We start from the raw sequence: 21,057 nt of genomic DNA on the forward strand, positions 1-21,057 counted from the left end.
CATGCTGACTGTACCTGGAGCAGCCCCTCACTCACCAACAACTCGTGTTACAAGCTACATCAAGTTGAAAGGTTAACATTGTAAACGGCTTGAAACTTACTGAATAGACCCGGATGTGTAAAAATCAATTTTTGCGATGGCCGGGAATCGAACCCAGGTCAACTGCTTGGAAGGCAGCTATGCTCACCACTATACCACCAACGCTGGACAGAGAGATAGGCTTTTAATCTAGAGATGGGAAGGTCCGGAAAAAAAAACATAAGAAAAAAAAAACATTTTCCTTCCGTTTTTTTCCAAAGCCATTTTTTGTTTGTGGGAAATGATGTCATATCCCGGAGCTCAGACTCAGCAGCACTCAGAGGATGCTCACTTTCTATGGAGGTTGCGTAACGTTTTCTTTAATTTCATAAAAATGAACCCTGCTGATGATGTCCTGGGAAAGGCTGGGTTTTGTGACCCTTGAGTTTTAGGATAATGTGAGTTAGATCCAGTCTGATATACAACGAAGGTAAAAGAAGTGTGGAACCAGTTTTCACAGAGCCCGATAGATCTGCTACATGGGTGGTTTTAGGAGTTCTGCATATGTAGATGTTATTGTGTCATTTTTCAGCCTTTAGCAGAATTTAGTTTTATGTGGAATATGGAATGTTTCATCAGAACATTTAGAAATCTGGCCGACCTTCAGGAAATGTTAAAAATTGTCATCTTCTGCCTTGGTCCGATCCTCTTCTCTGGCCTGGCTTGTTTCTACACTTACGCTTCTTTAGCGTAGCGGTTGTACCGTTTACCTTTTCGACAAAGGTCCCCGGTTCGAAACTGGGTAGAAACACTTCTTATCATTATTCCCATTTAAAATACAGAACCGATGATTCATCACCAAAGAGGGCAATCTGCTCCTCAGTTTTGTACCAGAAGGTGGTGCTGTTGCCCTAGGTCTTGGCCTAGTCAAGAAAATGGTGGTCAATCTACTGATGTCTTTCTTTCAGGTAAATGACTGGTGCTTCACATACTTTTTGCTTTGTTGCTTTAGTGTATTCCTTTGTTTTTCTTGTTTGTAATTTGGATTTTGAGATGATTTTTCCATGATATGTTTGAACCTGATGCAGAACTCACTATAACTATAAAATGAAATACCTGGTCAGTATATTGTGGTGCTATAAAATCTATACATACAATGTAATGTTGTTATAAATACACCTGTTTTGTGATTCGTACGGATAGTTACCTGTAAGTTGTCGGTGGCCAGACTGGGGATAACTAAGCAGCACTGGCAGTTTCAGGAATTCCACCCTTCCTCCAGCAATCATCAGATATAGAAGATATAATACTTGATCCCTTTATGCCCATCTCATGGTGATGGGGCTGCCCTGAGAACAAGAGCAGTATGATCAGGTTTTACCATAAATTTGTCCGGTGTAATTCACTTTTCCCGCAGTGACAGTTTCCTTTACATAATTTTCTGAAGGGACAAATTATACATATTACATATAAAACATATACACTTTATGAAAGGATGTGGACACCCCTAATTATTGAGTTTAGGTATTTCAGCCACATCCATTGCTAACAGGTGTATAAAATCAAGCACATAGTCGACCATCTCCCTAGACAGACATTGGCATTATGTCTCCCTTTTCCTCTTCATCTATCTTTGTTCTCTTTATCTCCCAACCCTTTCTCTTTACCTCTCCCTGTTTGTCCACTTTTTCTTTACCGCTACCTTTTGTCACTTCCTCTCCTCTTTTCTTTAATCTATCCTCCTTTTCTTTAATCTCTCCATTTTCATTATCTTTCCTCCTGTTGCTTTTTATATAATCTCTCTAATCTATTCCTCCCGTTTCTGATGTTCCTTGACCAGCCCAAAGATGTAAGAAATCTGCCCCAGTATTTTGAGGTGGCTATTCAGGTAAGGTGAGCGCTTTAGATGTTGGGGAATATGATTAATGCTATTTGATTTGACCAACTAGCAACAAAGGGTTCCAATAAAAACTAGCTTCCCATACCGGGAGTCGAACCCGGGCCGCCTGGGTTAAAACCAGGAATCCTAACCGCTAGACCATATGGGACATGTGTCTCCACCTTGCACACACCACATGGGATGGTGTATGTGACAGAGCATCCACAGATCCTATAGGAGGTGAACCTTTTTATTTTAAAATACAGCTGTAATGCCTGTCAGTCCGCGGCTGCAGTTCATGAGTTCCTTTTCCAATGATCTTTGTGAGATGCGTCAGAGTTATAGTTTCTTTAGATCTTCCCAGATAAAGTGGTCCTTTTGCTGACCACGGAATTCGCACCTAAAGTCCACTCTTCACTCTGTAGGATCAACCTACCATTTTTTTTCCCGTCTCACAAAAATATAAAGCTTCCTTCGAGCCGGAATCGAACCAGCGACCTAAGGATGTCCGATTATTTTCTACAGTCCTCCGCTCTACCAGCTGAGCTATCGAAGGTCATGCTTCAGTGTGCTGTCCATGCTGACTGTACCTGGAGCAGCCCCTCACTCACCAACAATGCGTGTTACAAGCTACATCAAGTTGAAGGGTTAACATTGTAAACGGCTTGAAACTTACTGAATAGACCCGGATGTGTAAAAATCAATTTTTGCGTTGGCCGGGAATCGAACCCGGGTCAACTGCTTGGAAGGCAGCTATGCTCACCACTATACCACCAACGCTGGACAGAGAGATAGGCTTTTAATCTAGAGATGGGAAGGTCCGGAAAAAAAAACATAAGAAAAAAAAAACATTTTCCTTCCGTTTTTTTCCAAAGCCATTTTTTGTTTGTGGGAAATGATGTCATATCCCGGAGCTCAGACTCAGCAGCACTCAGAGGATGCTCACTTTCTATGGAGGTTGCGTAACGTTTTCTTTAATTTCATAAAAATGAACCCTGCTGATGATGTCCTGGGAAAGGCTGGGTTTTGTGACCCTTGAGTTTTAGGATAATGTGAGTTAGATCCAGTCTGATATACAACGAAGGTAAAAGAAGTGTGGAACCAGTTTTCACAGAGCCCGATAGATCTGCTACATGGGTGGTTTTAGGAGTTCTGCATATGTAGATGTTATTGTGTCATTTTTCAGCCTTTAGCAGAATTTAGTTTTATGTGGAATATGGAATGTTTCATCAGAACATTTAGAAATCTGGCCGACCTTCAGGAAATGTTAAAAATTGTCATCTTCTGCCTTGGTCCGATCCTCTTCTCTGGCCTGGCTTATTTCTACACTTAAGCTTCTTTAGCGTAGCGGTTGTACTGTTTGCCTCACGCGACAAAGGTCCCCGGTTCGAAACTGGGTAGAAACACTTCTTATCATTATTCCTATTTAAAATACAGAACCGATGATTCATCACCAAGGAGAGCAATCTGCTCCTCAGTTTTGTACCAGAAGGTGGTGCTGTTTCCCTAGGTCTTGGCCTAGTCAAGAAAATGGTGGTCAATCTACTGATGTCTTTCTTTCAGGTAAATGACTGGTGCTTCACATACTTTTTGCTTTGTTGCTTTAGTGTATTCCTTTGTTTTTCTTGTTTGTAATTTGGATTTTGAGATGATTTTTCCATGATATGATTGAACCTGATGCAGAACTCACTATAACTATAAAATGAAATACCTGGTCAGTATATTGTGGTGCTATAAAATCTATACATACAATGTAATGTTGTTATAAATACACCTGTTTTGTGATTCGTACGGATAGTTACCTGTAAGTTGTCGGTGGCCAGACTGGGGATAACTAAGCAGCACTGGCAGTTTCAGGAATTCCACCCTTCCTCCAGCAATCATCAGATATAGAAGATATAATACTTGATCCCTTTATGCCCATCTCATGGTGATGGGGCTGCCCTGAGAACAAGAGCAGTATGATCAGGTTTTACCATAAATTTGTCCGGTGTAATTCACTTTTCCCGCAGTGACAGTTTCCTTTACATAATTTTCTGAAGGGACAAATTATACATATTACATATAAAACATATACACTTTATGAAAGGATGTGGACACCCCTAATTATTGAGTTTAGGTATTTCAGCCACATCCATTGCTAACAGGTGTATAAAATCAAGCACATAGTCGACCATCTCCCTAGACAGACATTGGCATTATGTCTCCCTTTTCCTCTTCATCTATCTTTGTTCTCTTTATCTCCCAACCCTTTCTCTTTACCTCTCCCTGTTTGTCCACTTTTTCTTTACCGCTACCTTTTGTCACTTCCTCTCCTCTTTTCTTTAATCTATCCTCCTTTTCTTTAATCTCTCCATTTTCATTATCTTTCCTCCTGTTGCTTTTTATATAATCTCTCTAATCTATTCCTCCCGTTTCTGATGTTCCTTGACCAGCCCAAAGAGGTAAGGAATCTGCCCCAGTATTTTGAGGTGGCTATTCAGGTAAGGTGAGCGCTTTAGATGTTGGGGAATATGATTAATGCTATTTGATTTGACCAACTAGCAACAAAGGGTTCCAATAAAAACTAGCTTCCCATACCGGGAGTCGAACCCGGGCCGCCTGGGTGAAAACCAGGAATCCTAACCGCTAGACCATATGGGATATGTGTCTCCACCCTGCACACACCACATGGGATGGTGTATGTGACAGAGCATCCACAGATCCTATAGGAGGTGAACCTTTTTATTTTAAAATACAGCTGTAATGCCTGTCAGTCCGCGGCTGCAGTTCATGAGTTCCTGTTCCAATGACCTTTGTGAGATGCGTCAGAGTTATAGTTTCTTTAGATCTTCCCAGATAAAGTGGTCCTTTTGCTGACCACGGAATTCGCACCTAAAGTCCACTCTTCACTCTGTAGGATCAACCTACCATTTTTTTTCCCGTCTCACAAAAATATAAAGCTTCCTTCGAGCCGGAATCGAACCAGCGACCTAAGGATGTCCGATTATTTTCTACAGTCCTCCGCTCTACCAGCTGAGCTATCGAAGATCATGCTTCAGTGTGCTGTCCATGCTGACTGTACCTGGAGCAGCCCCTCACTCACCAACAATGCGTGTTACAAGCTACATCAAGTTGAAGGGTTAACATTGTAAACGGCTTGAAACTTACTGAATAGACCCGGATGTGTAAAAATCAATTTTTGCGTTGGCCGGGAATCGAACCCGGGTCAACTGCTTGGAAGGCAGCTATGCTCACCACTATACCACCAACGCTGGACAGAGAGATAGGCTTTTAATCTAGAGATGGGAAGGTCCGGAAAAAAAAACATAAGAAAAAAAAAACACTTTCCTTCCGTTTTTTTCCAAAGCCATTTTTTGTTTGTGGGAAATGATGTCATATCCCGGAGCTCAGACTCAGCAGCACTCAGAGGATGCTCACTTTCTATGGAGGTTGCGTAACGTTTTCTTTAATTTCATAAAAATGAACCCTGCTGATGATGTCCTGGGAAAGGCTGGGTTTTGTGACCCTTGAGTTTTAGGATAATGTGAGTTAGATCCAGTCTGATATACAACGAAGGTAAAAGAAGTGTGGAACCAGTTTTCACAGAGCCCGATAGATCTGCTACATGGGTGGTTTTAGGAGTTCTGCATATGTAGATGTTATTGTGTCATTTTTCAGCCTTTAGCAGAATTTAGTTTTATGTGGAATATGGAATGTTTCATCAGAACATTTAGAAATCTGGCCGACCTTCAGGAAATGTTAAAAATTGTCATCTTCTGCCTTGGTCCGATCCTCTTCTCTGGCCTGGCTTATTTCTACACTTAAGCTTCTTTAGCGTAGCGGTTGTACTGTTTGCCTCACGCGACAAAGGTCCCCGGTTCGAAACTGGGTAGAAACACTTCTTATCATTATTCCCATTTAAAATACAGAACCGATGATTCATCACCAAGGAGGGCAATCTGCTCCTCAGTTTTGTACCAGAAGGTGGTGCTGTTTCCCTAGGTCTTGGCCTAGTCAAGAAAATGGTGGTCAATCTACTGATGTCTTTCTTTCAGGTAAATGACTGGTGCTTCACATACTTTTTGCTTTGTTGCTTTAGTGTATTCCTTTGTTTTTCTTGTTTGTAATTTGGATTTTGAGATGATTTTTCCATGATATGATTGAACCTGATGCAGAACTCACTATAACTATAAAATGAAATACCTGGTCAGTATATTGTGGTGCTATAAAATCTATACATACAATGTAATGTTGTTATAAATACACCTGTTTTGTGATTCGTACGGATAGTTACCTGTAAGTTGTCGGTGGCCAGACTGGGGATAACTAAGCAGCACTGGCAGTTTCAGGAATTCCACCCTTCCTCCAGCAATCATCAGATATAGAAGATATAATACTTGATCCCTTTATGCCCATCTCATGGTGATGGGGCTGCCCTGAGAACAAGAGCAGTATGATCAGGTTTTACCATAAATTTGTCCGGTGTAATTCACTTTTCCCGCAGTGACAGTTTCCTTTACATAATTTTCTGAAGGGACATATTATACATATTACATATAAAACATATACACTTTATGAAAGGATATGGACACCCCTAATTATTGAGTTTAGGTATTTCAGCCACATCCATTGCTAACAGGTGTATAAAATCAAGCACATAGTCGACCATCTCCCTAGACAGACATTGGCATTATGTCTCCCTTTTCCTCTTCATCTATCTTTGTTCTCTTTATCTCCCAACCCTTTCTCTTTACCTCTCCCTGTTTGTCCACTTTTTCTTTACCGCTACCTTTTGTCACTTCCTCTCCTCTTTTCTTTAATCTATCCTCCTTTTCTTTAATCTCTCCATTTTCATTATCTTTCCTCCTGTTGCTTTTTATATAATCTCTCTAATCTATTCCTCCCGTTTCTGATGTTCCTTGACCAGCCCAAAGAGATAAGAAATCTGCCCCAGTATTTTGAGGTGGCTATTCAGTTAAGGTGAGCGCTTTAGATGTTGGGGAATATGATTAATGCTATTTGATTTGACCAACTAGCAACAAAGGGTTCCAATAAAAACTAGCTTCCCATACCGGGAGTCGAACCCGGGCCGCCTGGGTTAAAACCAGGAATCCTAACCGCTAGACCATATGGGACATGTGTCTCCACCTTGCACACACCACATGGGATGGTGTATGTGACAGAGCATCCACAGATCCTATAGGAGGTGAACCTTTTTATTTTAAAATACAGCTGTAATGCCTGTCAGTCCGCGGCTGCAGTTCATGAGTTCCTGTTCCAATGATCTTTGTGAGATGCGTCAGAGTTATAGTTTCTTTAGATCTTCCCAGATAAAGTGGTCCTTTTGCTGACCACGGAATTCGCACCTAAAGTCCACTCTTCACTCTGTAGGATCAACCTACCATTTTTTTTCCCGTCTCACAAAAATATAAAGCTTCCTTCGAGCCGGAATCGAACCAGCGACCTAAGGATGTCCGATTATTTTCTACAGTCCTCCGCTCTACCAGCTGAGCTATCGAAGGTCATGCTTCAGTGTGCTGTCCATGCTGACTGTACCTGGAGCAGCCCCTCACTCACCAACAATGCGTGTTACAAGCTACATCAAGTTGAAGGGTTAACATTGTAAACGGCTTGAAACTTACTGAATAGACCCGGATGTGTAAAAATCAATTTTTGCGTTGGCCGGGAATCGAACCCGGGTCAACTGCTTGGAAGGCAGCTATGCTCACCACTATACCACCAACGCTGGACAGAGAGATAGGCTTTTAATCTAGAGATGGGAAGGTCCGGAAAAAAAAACATAAGAAAAAAAAAACATTTTCCTTCCGTTTTTTTCCAAAGCCATTTTTTGTTTGTGGGAAATGATGTCATATCCCGGAGCTCAGACTCAGCAGCACTCAGAGGATGCTCACTTTCTATGGAGGTTGCGTAACGTTTTCTTTAATTTCATAAAAATGAACCCTGCTGATGATGTCCTGGGAAAGGCTGGGTTTTGTGACCCTTGAGTTTTAGGATAATGTGAGTTAGATCCAGTCTGATATACAACGAAGGTAAAAGAAGTGTGGAACCAGTTTTCACAGAGCCCGATAGATCTGCTACATGGGTGGTTTTAGGAGTTCTGCATATGTAGATGTTATTGTGTCATTTTTCAGCCTTTAGCAGAATTTAGTTTTATGTGGAATATGGAATGTTTCATCAGAACATTTAGAAATCTGGCCGACCTTCAGGAAATGTTAAAAATTGTCATCTTCTGCCTTGGTCCGATCCTCTTCTCTGGCCTGGCTTATTTCTACACTTAAGCTTCTTTAGCGTAGCGGTTGTACTGTTTGCCTCACGCGACAAAGGTCCCCGGTTCGAAACTGGGTAGAAACACTTCTTATCATTATTCCTATTTAAAATACAGAACCGATGATTCATCACCAAGGAGGGCAATCTGCTCCTCAGTTTTGTACCAGAAGGTGGTGCTGTTTCCCTAGGTCTTGGCCTAGTCAAGAAAATGGTGGTCAATCTACTGATGTCTTTCTTTCAGGTAAATGACTGGTGCTTCACATACTTTTTGCTTTGTTGCTTTAGTGTATTCCTTTGTTTTTCTTGTTTGTAATTTGGATTTTGAGATGATTTTTCCATGATATGATTGAACCTGATGCAGAACTCACTATAACTATAAAATGAAATACCTGGTCAGTATATTGTGGTGCTATAAAATCTATACATACAATGTAATGTTGTTATAAATACACCTGTTTTGTGATTCGTACGGATAGTTACCTGTAAGTTGTCGGTGGCCAGACTGGGGATAACTAAGCAGCACTGGCAGTTTCAGGAATTCCACCCTTCCTCCAGCAATCATCAGATATAGAAGATATAATACTTGATCCCTTTATGCCCATCTCATGGTGATGGGGCTGCCCTGAGAACAAGAGCAGTATGATCAGGTTTTACCATAAATTTGTCCGGTGTAATTCACTTTTCCCGCAGTGACAGTTTCCTTTACATAATTTTCTGAAGGGACAAATTATACATATTACATATAAAACATATACACTTTATGAAAGGATGTGGACACCCCTAATTATTGAGTTTAGGTATTTCAGCCACATCCATTGCTAACAGGTGTATAAAATCAAGCACATAGTCGACCATCTCCCTAGACAGACATTGGCATTATGTCTCCCTTTTCCTCTTCATCTATCTTTGTTCTCTTTATCTCCCAACCCTTTCTCTTTACCTCTCCCTGTTTGTCTACTTTTTCTTTACCGCTACCTTTTGTCACTTCCTCTCCTCTTTTCTTTAATCTATCCTCCTTTTCTTTAATCTCTCCATTTTCATTATCTTTCCTCCTGTTGCTTTTTATATAATCTCTCTAATCTATTCCTCCCGTTTCTGATGTTCCTTGACCAGCCCAAAGAGGTAAGGAATCTGCCCCAGTATTTTGAGGTGGCTATTCAGGTAAGGTGAGCGCTTTAGATGTTGGGGAATATGATTAATGCTATTTGATTTGACCAACTAGCAACAAAGGGTTCCAATAAAAACTAGCTTCCCATACCGGGAGTCGAACCCGGGCCGCCTGGGTGAAAACCAGGAATCCTAACCGCTAGACCATATGGGATATGTGTCTCCACCCTGCACACACCACATGGGATGGTGTATGTGACAGAGCATCCACAGATCCTATAGGAGGTGAACCTTTTTATTTTAAAATACAGCTGTAATGCCTGTCAGTCCGCTGCTGCAGTTCATGAGTTCCTGTTCCAATGATCTTTGTGAGATGCGTCAGAGTTATAGTTTCTTTAGATCTTCCCAGATAAAGTGGTCCTTTTGCTGACCACGGAATTCGCACCTAATGTCCACTCTTCACTCTGTAGGATCAACCTACCATTTTTTTTCCCGTCTCACAAAAATATAAAGCTTTCTTCGAGCCGGAATCGAACCAGCGACCTAAGGATGTCCGATTATTTTCTACAGTCCTCCGCTCTACCAGCTGAGCTATCGAAGGTCATGCTTCAGTGTGCTGTCCATGCTGACTGTACCTGGAGCAGCCCCTCACTCACCAACAATGCGTGTTACAAGCTACATCAAGTTGAAAGGTTAACATTGTAAACGGCTTGAAACTTACTGAATAGACCCGGATGTGTAAAAATCAATTTTTGCGATGGCCGGGAAGTGAACCCGGGTCAACTGCTTGGAAGGCAGCTACGCTCACCACTATACCACCAACGCTGGACAGAGAGATAGGCTTTTAATCTAGAGATGGGAAGGTCCGGAAAAAAAAACATAAGAAAAAAAAAACATTTTCCTTCCGTTTTTTTCCAAAGCCATTTTTTGTTTGTGGGAAATGATGTCATATCCCGGAGCTCAGACTCAGCAGCACTCAGAGGATGCTCACTTTCTATGGAGGTTGCGTAACGTTTTCTTTAATTTCATAAAAATGAACCCTGCTGATGATGTCCTGGGAAAGGCTGGGTTTTGTGACCCTTGAGTTTTAGGATAATGTGAGTTAGATCCAGTCTGATATACAACGAAGGTAAAACAAGTGTGGAACCAGTTTTCACAGAGCCCGATAGATCTGCTACATGGGTGGTTTTAGGAGTTCTGCATATGTAGATGTTATTGTGTCATTTTTCAGCCTTTAGCAGAATTTAGTTTTATGTGGAATATGGAATGTTTCATCAGAACATTTAGAAATCTGGCCGACCTTCAGGAAATGTTAAAAATTGTCATCTTCTGCCTTGGTCCGATCCTCTTCTCTGGCCTGGCTTGTTTCTACACTTAAGCTTCTTTAGCGTAGCGGTTGTACCGTTTACCTTTTCGACAAAGGTCTCCGGTTCAAAACTGGGTAGAAACACTTCTTATCATTATTCCCATTTAAAATACAGAACCGATGATTCATCACCAAAGAGGGCAATCTGCTCCTCAGTTTTGTACCAGAAGGTGGTGCTGTTGCCCTAGGTCTTGGCCTAGTCAAGAAAATGGTGGTCAATCTACTGATGTCTTTCTTTCAGGTAAATGACTGGTGCTTCACATACTTTTTGCTTTGTTGCTTTAGTGTATTCCTTTGTTTTTCTTGTTTGTAATTTGGATTTTGAGATGATTTCTCCATGATATGTTTGAACCTGATGCAGAACTCACTATAACTATAAAATGAAATACCTGGTCAGTATATTGTGGTGCTATAAAATCTATACATACAATGTAATGTTGTTATAAATACACCTGTTTTGTGATTCGTACGGATAGTTACCTGTAAGTTGTCGGTGGCCAGACTGGGGATAACTAAGCAGCACTGGCAGTTTCAGGAATTCCACCCTTCCTCCAGCAATCATCAGATATAGAAGATATAATACTTGATCCCTTTATGCCCATCTCATGGTGATGGGGCTGCCCTGAGAACAAGAGCAGTATGATCAGGTTTTACCATAAATTTGTCCGGTGTAACTCACTTTTCCCGCAGTGACAGTTTCCTTTACATAATTTTCTGAAGGGACAAATTATACATATTACATATAAAACATATACACTTTATGAAAGGATGTGGACACCCCTAATTATTGAGTTTAGGTATTTCAGCCACATCCATTGCTAACAGGTGTATAAAATCAAGCACATAGTCGACCATCTCCCTAGACAGACATTGGCATTATGTCTCCCTTTTCCTCTTCATCTATCTTTGTTCTCTTTATCTCCCAACCCTTTCTCTTTACCTCTCCCTGTTTGTCCACTTTTTCTTTACCGCTACCTTTTGTCACTTCCTCTCCTCTTTTCTTTAATCTATCCTCCTTTTCTTTAATCTCTCCATTTTCATTATCTTTCCTCCTGTTGCTTTTTATATAATCTCTCTAATCTATTCCTCCCGTTTCTGATGTTCCTTGACCAGCCCAAAGAGGTAAGGAATCTGCCCCAGTATTTTGAGGTGGCTATTCAGGTAAGGTGAGCGCTTTAGATGTTGGGGAATATGATTAATGCTATTTGATTTGACCAACTAGCAACAAAGGGTTCCAATAAAAACTAGCTTCCCATACTGGGAGTCGAACCCGGGCCACCTGGGTGAAAACCAGGAATCCTAAACGCTAGACCATATGGGATATGTGTCTCCACCCGGCACACACCACATGGGATGGTGTATGTGACAGAGCATCCACAGATCCTATAGGAGGTGAACCTTTTTATTTTAAAATACAGCTGTAATGCCTGTCAGTCCGCGGCTGCAGTTCATGAGTTCCTGTTCCAATGATCTTTGTGAGATGCGTCAGAGTTATAGTTTCTTTAGATCTTCCCAGATAAAGTGGTCCTTTTGCTGACCACGGAATTCGCACCTAAAGTCCACTCTTCACTCTGTAGGATCAACCTACCATTTTTTTCCCCGTCTCACAAAAATATAAAGCTTCCTTTGAGCCGGAATCGAACCAGCGACCTAAGGATGTCCGATCATTTTATACAGTCCTCCGCTCTACCAGCTGAGCTATCTAAGGTCATGCTTCAGTGTGCGGTCCATGCTGACTGTACCTGGAGCAGCCCCTCACTCCCCAACGATGTGTGTTACAAGTTACATCAAGTTGAAGGGTTAACATTGCAAACAGCTTGAAACTTACTGAATAGACCCGGATGTGTAGAAATCAATTTTTGCGTTGGCCGGGAATCGAACCCGGGTCAACTGCTTGGAAGGCAGCTATGCTCACCACTATACCACCAACGCTGGACAGAGAGATAGGCTTTTAATCTAGAGATGGGAAGGTCCGGAAAAAAAAACATAAGAAAAAAAAAACATTTTCCTTCCGTTTTTTTCCAAAGCCATTTTTTGTTTGTGGGAAATGATGTCATATCCCGGAGCTCAGACTCAGCAGCACTCAGAGGATGCTCACTTTCTATGGAGGTTGCGTAACGTTTTCTTTAATTTCATAAAAATGAACCCTGCTGATGATGTCCTGGGAAAGGCTGGGTTTTGTGACCCTTGAGTTTTAGGATAATGTGAGTTAGATCCAGTCTGATATACAACGAAGGTAAAAGAAGTGTGGAACCAGTTTTCACAGAGCCCGATAGATCTGCTACATGGGTGGTTTTAGGAGTTCTGCATATGTAGATGTTATTGTGTCATTTTTCAGCCTTTAGCAGAATTTAGTTTTATGTGGAATATGGAATGTTTCATCAGAACATTTAGAAATCTGGCCGACCTTCAGGAAATGTTAAAAATTGTCATCTTCTGCCTTGGTCCGATCCTCTTCTCTGGCCTGGCTTGTTTCTACACTTAAGCTTCTTTAGCGTAGCGGTTGTACCGTTTACCTTTTCGACAAAGGTCCCCGGTTCAAAACTGGGTAGAAACACTTCTTATCATTATTCCCATTTAAAATACAGAACCGATGATTCATCACCAAAGAGGGCAATCTGCTCCTCAGTTTTGTACCAGAAGGTGGTGCTGTTGCCCTAGGTCTTGGCCTAGTCAAGAAAATGGTGGTCAATCTACTGATGTCTTTCTTTCAGGTAAATGACTGGTGCTTCACATACTTTTTGCTTTGTTGCTTTAGTGTATTCCTTTGTTTTTCTTGTTTGTAATTTGGATTTTGAGATGATTTTTCCATGATATGTTTGAACCTGATGCAGAACTCACTATAACTATAAAATGAAATACCTGGTCAGTATATTGTGGTGCTATAAAATCTATACATACAATGTAATGTTGTTATAAATACACCTGTTTTGTGATTCGTACGGATAGTTACCTGTAAGTTGTCGGTGGCCAGACTGGGGATAACTAAGCAGCACTGGCAGTTTCAGGAATTCCACCCTTCCTCCAGCAATCATCAGATATAGAAGATATAATACTTGATCCCTTTATGCCCATCTCATGGTGATGGGGCTGCCCTGAGAACAAGAGCAGTATGATCAGGTTTTACCATAAATTTGTCCGGTGTAACTCACTTTTCCCGCAGTGACAGTTTCCTTTACATAATTTTCTGAAGGGACAAATTATACATATTACATATAAAACATATACACTTTATGAAAGGATGTGGACACCCCTAATTATTGAGTTTAGGTATTTCAGCCACATCCATTGCTAACAGGTGTATAAAATCAAGCACATAGTCGACCATCTCCCTAGACAGACATTGGCATTATGTCTCCCTTTTCCTCTTCATCTATCTTTGTTCTCTTTATCTCCCAACCCTTTCTCTTTACCTCTCCCTGTTTGTCCACTTTTTCTTTACCGCTACCTTTTGTCACTTCCTCTCCTCTTTTCTTTAATCTATCCTCCTTTTCTTTAATCTCTCCATTTTCATTATCTTTCCTCCTGTTGCTTTTTATATAATCTCTCTAATCTATTCCTCCCGTTTCTGATGTTCCTTGACCAGCCCAAAGAGGTAAGGAATCTGCCCCAGTATTTTGAGGTGGCTATTCAGGTAAGGTGAGCGCTTTAGATGTTGGGGAATATGATTAATGCTATTTGATTTGACCAACTAGCAACAAAGGGTTCCAATAAAAACTAGCTTCCCATACTGGGAGTCGAACCCGGGCCACCTGGGTGAAAACCAGGAATCCTAAACGCTAGACCATATGGGATATGTGTCTCCACCCGGCACACACCACATGGGATGGTGTATGTGACAGAGCATCCACAGATCCTATAGGAGGTGAACCTTTTTATTTTAAAATACAGCTGTAATGCCTGTCAGTCCGCGGCTGCAGTTCATGAGTTCCTGTTCCAATGATCTTTGTGAGATGCGTCAGAGTTATAGTTTCTTTAGATCTTCCCAGATAAAGTGGTCCTTTTGCTGACCACGGAATTCGCACCTAAAGTCCACTCTTCACTCTGTAGGATCAACCTACCATTTTTTTCCCCGTCTCACAAAAATATAAAGCTTCCTTTGAGCCGGAATCGAACCAGCGACCTAAGGATGTCCGATCATTTTATACAGTCCTCCGCTCTACCAGCTGAGCTATCTAAGGTCATGCTTCAGTGTGCGGTCCATGCTGACTGTACCTGGAGCAGCCCCTCACTCCCCAACGATGTGTGTTACAAGTTACATCAAGTTGAAGGGTTAACATTGCAAACGGCTTGAAACTTACTGAATAGACCCGGATGTGTAGAAATCAATTTTTGCGTTGGCCGGGAATCGAACCCGGGTCAACTGCTTGGAAGGCAGCTATGCTCACCACTATACCACCAACGCTGGACAGAGAGATAGGCTTTTAATCTAGAGATGGGAAGGTCCGGAAAAAAAAACATAAGAAAAAAAAAACATTTTCCTTCCGTTTTTTTCCAAAGCCATTTTTTGTTTGTGGGAAATGATGTCATATCCCGGAGCTCAGACTCAGCAGCACTCAGAGGATGCTCACTTTCTATGGAGGTTGCGTAACGTTTTCTTTAATTTCATAAAAATGAACCCTGCTGATGATGTCCTGGGAAAGGCTGGGTTTTGTGACCCTTGAGTTTTAGGATAATGTGAGTTAGATCCAGTCTGATATACAACGAAGGTAAAAGAAGTGTGGAACCAGTTTTCACAGAGCCCGATAGATCTGCTACATGGGTGGTTTTAGGAGTTCTGCATATGTAGATGTTATTGTGTCATTTTTCAGCCTTTAGCAGAATTTAGTTTTATGTGGAATATGGAATGTTTCATCAGAACATTTAGAAATCTGGCCGACCTTCAGGAAATGTTAAAAATTGTCATCTTCTGCCTTGGTCCGATCCTCTTCTCTGGCCTGGCTTGTTTCTACACTTAAGCTTCTTTAGCGTAGCGGTTGTACCGTTTACCTTTTCGACAAAGGTCCCCAGTTCAAAACTGGGTAGAAACACTTCTTATCATTATTCCCATTTAAAATACAGAACCGATGATTCATCACCAAAGAGGGCAATCTGCTCCTCAGTTTTGTACCAGAAGGTGGTGCTGTTGCCCTAGGTCTTGGCCTAGTCAAGAAAATGGTGGTCAATCTACTGATGTCTTTCTTTCAGGTAAATGACTGGTGCTTCACATACTTTTTGCTTTGTTGCTTTAGTGTATTCCTTTGTTTTTCTTGTTTGTAATTTGGATTTTGAGATGATTTTTCCATGATATGTTTGAACCTGATGCAGAACTCACTATAACTATAAAATGAAATACCTGGTCAGTATATTGTGGTGCTATAAAATCTATACATACAATGTAATGTTGTTATAAATACACCTGTTTTGTGATTCGTACGGATAGTTACCTGTAAGTTGTCGGTGGCCAGACTGGGGATAACTAAGCAGCACTGGCAGTTTCAGGAATTCCACCCTTCCTCCAGCAATCATCAGATATAGAAGATATAATACTTGATCCCTTTATGCCCATCTCATGGTGATGGGGCTGCCCTGAGAACAAGAGCAGTATGATCAGGTTTTACCATAAATTTGTCCGGTGTAATTCACTTTTCCCGCAGTGACAGTTTCCTTTACATAATTTTCTGAAGGGACAAATTATACATATTACATATAAAACATATACACTTTATGAAAGGATGTGGACACCCCTAATTATTGAGTTTAGGTATTTCAGCCACATCCATTGCTAACAGGTGTATAAAATCAAGCACATAGTCGACCATCTCCCTAGACAGACATTGGCATTATGTCTCCCTTTTCCTCTTCATCTATCTTTGTTCTCTTTATCTCCCAACCCTTTCTCTTTACCTCTCCCTGTTTGTCCACTTTTTCTTTACCGCTACCTTTTGTCACTTCCTCTCCTCTTTTCTTTAATCTATCCTCCTTTTCTTTAATCTATCCTCCTTTTCTTTAATCTCTCCATTTTCATTATCTTCCCTCCTGTTGCTTTTTATATAATCTCTCTAATCTATTCCTCCCGTTTCTGATGTTCCTTGACCAGCCCAAAGAGGTAAGAAATCTGCCCCAGTATTTTGAGGTGGCTATTCAGGTAAGGTGAGCGCTTTAGATGTTGGGGAATATGATTAATGCTATTTGATTCGACCAACTAGCAACAAAGGGTTCCAATAAAAACTAGATTCCCATACCGGGAGTCGAACCCAGGCCGCCTGGGTGAAAACCAGGAATTCTAACCGCTAGACGATATGGGATACGTGTCTACCCCCTGCACACACCACATGAGATGGTGTATGTGACAGAGCATCCATAGATCCTATAGGAGGTGAACCTTTTTATTTTAAAATACAGCTGTAATGCCTGTCAGTCCGCGGCTGCAGTTCATGAGTTCGTGTTCCAATGATCTTTGTGAGATGCGTCAGAGTTATAGTTTCTTTAGATCTTCCCAGATAAAGTGGTCCTTTTGCTGACCACGGAATTCGCACCTAAAGTCCACTCTTCACTCTGTAGGATCAACCTTCCATTTTTTTTCCCGTCTCACAAAAATATAAAGCTTCCTTCGAGCCGGAATCGAACCAGCGACCTAAGGATGTCCGATTTTTTTCTACAGTCCTCCGCTCTACCAGCTGAGCTATCGAAGGTCATGCTTCATTGTGCTGTCCATGCTGACTGTACCTGGAGCAGCCCCTCCCTCACCAACATGGCATGCATTGTTGAAGGGTTAACATTGCAAACGGCTTGAAACTTACTGAATAGACTCGGATGTGTAAAAATCAATTTTTGCGTTGGCCGGGAATCGAACCCGGGTCAACTGCTTGGAAGGCAGCTATGCTCACCACTATATCACCAACGCTGGATGGAGAGATAGGCTTTTAATCTAGAGATGGGAAGGTCTGGAAAAAAAACCAAAAAAAACATGAGAAAAAAAAACATTTTCCTCCCGTTTTTTTCCAAAGCCATTTTTTGTTTGTGGGAAATGATGTCATATCCCGGAGCTCAGACTCAGCAGCACTCAGAGGATGCTCACTTTCTATGGAGGTTGCGTAACGTTTTCTTTAATTTCATAAAAATGAACCCTGCTGATGATGTCCTGGGAAAGGCTGGGTTTTGTGACCCTTGAGTTTTAGGATAATGTGAGTTAGATCCAGTCTGATATACAACGAAGGTAAAAGAAGTGTGGAACCAGTTTTCACAGAGCCCGATAGATCTGCTACATGGGTGGTTTTAGGAGTTCTGCATATGTAGATGTTATTGTGTCATTTTGCAGCCTTTAGCAGAATTTAGTTTTATGTGGAATATGGAATGTTTCATCAGAACATTTAGAAATCTGGCCGACCTTCAGGAAATGTTAAAAATTGTCATCTTCTGGGGCATGGCTGGCTGGACTCCGAAATGGCTGTGCAGTGATTCTGCTCCTCCAAGCGGCCCATATTAAGCACTTAAAAATAGCGTTTCACCTGACGATTTCCAGCTTTTTTGGCAGGATTGCATATGGGAATGCCGGGAGGTGTCCGCAAGTCCGCTAAAAAGAAAGTGGTGCCGGACATTTTTCAGAAAAAAGCGACTTACCTCGAAGCTCCCGCACTTTCCCCAATGGCGTCCCACAGCCAGGATCCAGATGGCGATGCGGTGGCCTGCACGAGGCGCGACATAGATGAGCTCAAGGACCTCGTCCTGTCTGTCAGGCGCGACCTGATGGCTTACATCAGGGACGAAATTTGAGATCTGAAGAAAGACATCAATGACATAGGCACGCGTACGGATCAACTGGAGAGGGCCCAGTCTGCCATGCAGCGAGATAAGAGATCAATGGAGGCTGACATAGCCGCGCTGCGCCACGAGGTTCAAGATCTGCAGGAGGCCCATGAAGACCTGGAGAACAGGTCGCGAAGGGCTAATTTCAAGATACGAGGCGTTCCTGAGACCTACCAAGATGTCGAGGTGGTGTTGGGCATTATCCTCAAGCAACTCCTACCGAACAAGCCCACCGACGAGGTCATCATAGACCGGGCTGATCGAGCTTTGAGGCCTAGGCCTAGGCCCTCCGATAAGCCTCGTGACATCATTGTGAAGCTCCGGGATTATGCGGTCAAGGAAGAGGTCATGAAAGCGGCCAGAGCTACCAAGCTATCCCTCGACAACTTGGAGATCCAAATATTTGCGGATTTGTCTCCGCGGACATTGCTGCGGCGAAAGGCCCTCAAACCCCTCACGGATCACCTGCGGGCCCAGAGTATCACCTACCGTTGGCGGTTCCCCTTCGCCCTTCAAGTGGCCGCAGGTGACAAAAGCTACACGATCAAAGATATGTCGGAGGCCGCCGAGCTCCTGCATTATCTTGATCTGCTGCCCTTGCCTGTGAATCGGAAAAGAAGCCGCCAGGACCCAGGATCACTACCAGCGGGGGAATGGTTCGAGATTCCTTCGACACCGAGGAGGCGCGATCAAGACTCCGTTCCCTTGGACATGTCGACGGATGACTAGCTGTGCTTTTATTGCTTTTTTTGTTTATGTTTTTCGGCCGTTTGCTTACCCGATCGTGATTTATTTTCCGCGACTCCATCTTTTCCTTCGGCATTCCGGAGATGACAGATTGGTCCTGCCCAGGCGGCGTCCAAGGTCGCGTTGGGACACCGCCATTACAGCGGAGGTACCTCCCTGATGGAGATATACAGCTCCGGTGTGCCCGGGTAGGGCGGGTCACCGTTCACGGCTCTGAATCCGTGCAGTGCTGCTCTCACCGCAGTGGTTCAGTGGGACTTGGCACGGCTAAGTTCGGCTCTTCGTTATATCCGTCTCGCGTATTTTTCATTTTTTTTTGCGTCGTTTATCTTGTGTTTTCACTTTATCGGTACACTGTCACGCACGTTCTGTTATTTTAATTTATGATTTAATTTTCTGCATACACTACAGCCTAGTTGGCTATTAAACTGGGCAAAGTTATTGAGCGTTTCGCTTATTTCCCCAATGGCTCTTGGGATACAGGCCATATAGTCTCGGGCCTTAGCTACTCATCCATGTCAGGTGATTCTCATTCACGAAGGGCTGGAGGTTCCATTTTGAGGTTCCTTTCCTTACACCCCCCTTGACCTGAGTTGGTCCACGCTCTGCCTGACGTACACTTATGCCTTACACACTGCCCCATCTGCTAAGTCAGAGCAGTGCTTTACTGGTTATATGCGCTTCATATGGCACCTCTTCAAGAGACCAGTATTTATGTTCTATGCCGTTGTGTCGGTTGTGCATTGTGCATACATATTTGTGTTGTTCTCCCCTTTCCCCTCCTTCCCTCTCTTCTCTCTGTTCTTTCTCTCTTTCTCTTCTCTTCTTCTTTTCTTCTAGGTTGCGATTGGCGTTGATCTCTCCACTCACCTGCAGACTTACCTTGCGGTGCCACTATCGCAGACGCCATGGCTAGTGCTCTTAAAATTATATCCCACAACGTCAAGGGCCTGAACTCGCCCCAGAAGCGTAGAGCTGTGATGCGTTACTACCGTAAGCTACGTGGGGACATTTTGCTCCTTCAGGAAACTCACCTGCGCAGTACTCACTTACCTGCCTACTGGGATAAGTCCTACGGGTCACACTTCCACGCCGTGCATCCAAGTCAAAAGAAAAATGGGGTCAGTGTGTTTTTTCGCTCTTCCATAGGATTTCAACTGCAGTCTGTACACAAGGATAAGTGGGGCAGATACATCCTGCTCCTGGGGCTCCTTCAAAATAAACCTACAGCAATCCTGAATGTTTATGCCCCTTCTACAGCGGCTGCTGCTTTCTACTCGCACATCACGGATCTCCTGTTGCCATACCGCAAACACAATCTTATCGTTGGTGGGGACTTTAACACGCTCTGGGATGGCTATCTGGATAGGAAGAGTGCCTCTCCTCTCTCTCATGCGCTACCAAACTCTGGTCGCCTTAAGGACTTTGCCAGAACAGTGGCGTTGGTCGATGCTTGGCGGTTGCTTCATCCTAAAGTCCTCGATTACTCGTTTTTCTCCCATCCTCACCGGACTTACTCGCGGATAGATTATATATTTATTGGTCAACACATGGCTCGCTCCCTTCATGCTGCGCGGATCCACCCTATCATCTGGTCGGACCATGGCGCGGTTGAGTGTGTACTTCATCTCACTGACTGGTACGGCGGCTCAAGGCAGTGGAGACTAGACGAGTTTTTGTTGACGGACCCGTCGTTAGTCTCGGAAATCAATAAGGACTTGACAGAGTTTTTCGATTTTAATGAGACCCCGGGCGTTGACCCTCTTCTAGTTTGGCAAACGCACAAAGCATACGTTAGGGGCTCCTTCCTCAAACTTGCAGCGGGGCGCCGGAAACTGCGACAGGCTGAGATTGAGTCCCTCACGTCTCAGCTGGAAGCCCT

The 21,057-nt window shown here is 42.8% G+C and overlaps 18 non-coding genes across 18 annotated transcripts; all 18 read right to left on the reverse strand.

Moving 5' to 3' along the window:
• Positions 1 to 132: 132 nt before the first annotated feature.
• TRNAG-UCC (transfer RNA glycine (anticodon UCC)) lies at positions 133 to 204 on the reverse strand. Its single transcript has one exon. It is a non-coding gene; the product is annotated as a tRNA-Gly (tRNA).
• Positions 205 to 2,367: 2,163 nt separating this feature from the next.
• TRNAY-GUA (transfer RNA tyrosine (anticodon GUA)) lies at positions 2,368 to 2,453 on the reverse strand. Its single transcript is given in 2 exon segments — positions 2,368 to 2,403; positions 2,417 to 2,453. It is a non-coding gene; the product is annotated as a tRNA-Tyr (tRNA).
• A 152-nt stretch (positions 2,454 to 2,605) lies between these two features.
• Positions 2,606 to 2,677, reverse strand: TRNAG-UCC (transfer RNA glycine (anticodon UCC)). The gene has a single exon. It is a non-coding gene; the product is annotated as a tRNA-Gly (tRNA).
• A 1,791-nt stretch (positions 2,678 to 4,468) lies between these two features.
• On the reverse strand, positions 4,469 to 4,540 carry TRNAE-UUC (transfer RNA glutamic acid (anticodon UUC)). Its single transcript has one exon. It is a non-coding gene; the product is annotated as a tRNA-Glu (tRNA).
• Positions 4,541 to 4,840: 300 nt separating this feature from the next.
• TRNAY-GUA (transfer RNA tyrosine (anticodon GUA)) lies at positions 4,841 to 4,927 on the reverse strand. Its single transcript is given in 2 exon segments — positions 4,841 to 4,877; positions 4,891 to 4,927. It is a non-coding gene; the product is annotated as a tRNA-Tyr (tRNA).
• Positions 4,928 to 5,079: 152 nt separating this feature from the next.
• On the reverse strand, positions 5,080 to 5,151 carry TRNAG-UCC (transfer RNA glycine (anticodon UCC)). The gene has a single exon. It is a non-coding gene; the product is annotated as a tRNA-Gly (tRNA).
• Positions 5,152 to 7,315: 2,164 nt separating this feature from the next.
• Positions 7,316 to 7,401, reverse strand: TRNAY-GUA (transfer RNA tyrosine (anticodon GUA)). The gene is given in 2 exon segments: positions 7,316 to 7,351; positions 7,365 to 7,401. It is a non-coding gene; the product is annotated as a tRNA-Tyr (tRNA).
• Positions 7,402 to 7,553: 152 nt separating this feature from the next.
• TRNAG-UCC (transfer RNA glycine (anticodon UCC)) lies at positions 7,554 to 7,625 on the reverse strand. Its single transcript has one exon. It is a non-coding gene; the product is annotated as a tRNA-Gly (tRNA).
• A 1,791-nt stretch (positions 7,626 to 9,416) lies between these two features.
• TRNAE-UUC (transfer RNA glutamic acid (anticodon UUC)) lies at positions 9,417 to 9,488 on the reverse strand. The gene has a single exon. It is a non-coding gene; the product is annotated as a tRNA-Glu (tRNA).
• Positions 9,489 to 9,789: 301 nt separating this feature from the next.
• Positions 9,790 to 9,875, reverse strand: TRNAY-GUA (transfer RNA tyrosine (anticodon GUA)). Its single transcript is given in 2 exon segments — positions 9,790 to 9,825; positions 9,839 to 9,875. It is a non-coding gene; the product is annotated as a tRNA-Tyr (tRNA).
• Positions 9,876 to 11,889: 2,014 nt separating this feature from the next.
• On the reverse strand, positions 11,890 to 11,961 carry TRNAE-UUC (transfer RNA glutamic acid (anticodon UUC)). Its single transcript has one exon. It is a non-coding gene; the product is annotated as a tRNA-Glu (tRNA).
• Positions 11,962 to 12,262: 301 nt separating this feature from the next.
• On the reverse strand, positions 12,263 to 12,348 carry TRNAY-GUA (transfer RNA tyrosine (anticodon GUA)). The gene is given in 2 exon segments: positions 12,263 to 12,298; positions 12,312 to 12,348. It is a non-coding gene; the product is annotated as a tRNA-Tyr (tRNA).
• A 152-nt stretch (positions 12,349 to 12,500) lies between these two features.
• Positions 12,501 to 12,572, reverse strand: TRNAG-UCC (transfer RNA glycine (anticodon UCC)). Its single transcript has one exon. It is a non-coding gene; the product is annotated as a tRNA-Gly (tRNA).
• Positions 12,573 to 14,362: 1,790 nt separating this feature from the next.
• TRNAE-UUC (transfer RNA glutamic acid (anticodon UUC)) lies at positions 14,363 to 14,434 on the reverse strand. The gene has a single exon. It is a non-coding gene; the product is annotated as a tRNA-Glu (tRNA).
• Positions 14,435 to 14,735: 301 nt separating this feature from the next.
• On the reverse strand, positions 14,736 to 14,821 carry TRNAY-GUA (transfer RNA tyrosine (anticodon GUA)). Its single transcript is given in 2 exon segments — positions 14,736 to 14,771; positions 14,785 to 14,821. It is a non-coding gene; the product is annotated as a tRNA-Tyr (tRNA).
• A 152-nt stretch (positions 14,822 to 14,973) lies between these two features.
• On the reverse strand, positions 14,974 to 15,045 carry TRNAG-UCC (transfer RNA glycine (anticodon UCC)). Its single transcript has one exon. It is a non-coding gene; the product is annotated as a tRNA-Gly (tRNA).
• A 2,183-nt stretch (positions 15,046 to 17,228) lies between these two features.
• On the reverse strand, positions 17,229 to 17,314 carry TRNAY-GUA (transfer RNA tyrosine (anticodon GUA)). The gene is given in 2 exon segments: positions 17,229 to 17,264; positions 17,278 to 17,314. It is a non-coding gene; the product is annotated as a tRNA-Tyr (tRNA).
• Positions 17,315 to 17,454: 140 nt separating this feature from the next.
• On the reverse strand, positions 17,455 to 17,526 carry TRNAG-UCC (transfer RNA glycine (anticodon UCC)). Its single transcript has one exon. It is a non-coding gene; the product is annotated as a tRNA-Gly (tRNA).
• Between the last annotated feature and the right edge of the window lie 3,531 nt (positions 17,527 to 21,057).

Source organism: Sceloporus occidentalis, unplaced genomic scaffold (genome assembly GCF_023333645.1).
Source record: "Sceloporus occidentalis isolate IW3139 unplaced genomic scaffold, rSceOcc1.0.p SCAF_111, whole genome shotgun sequence".
Taxonomy (NCBI): domain Eukaryota; kingdom Metazoa; phylum Chordata; class Lepidosauria; order Squamata; family Phrynosomatidae; genus Sceloporus; species Sceloporus occidentalis.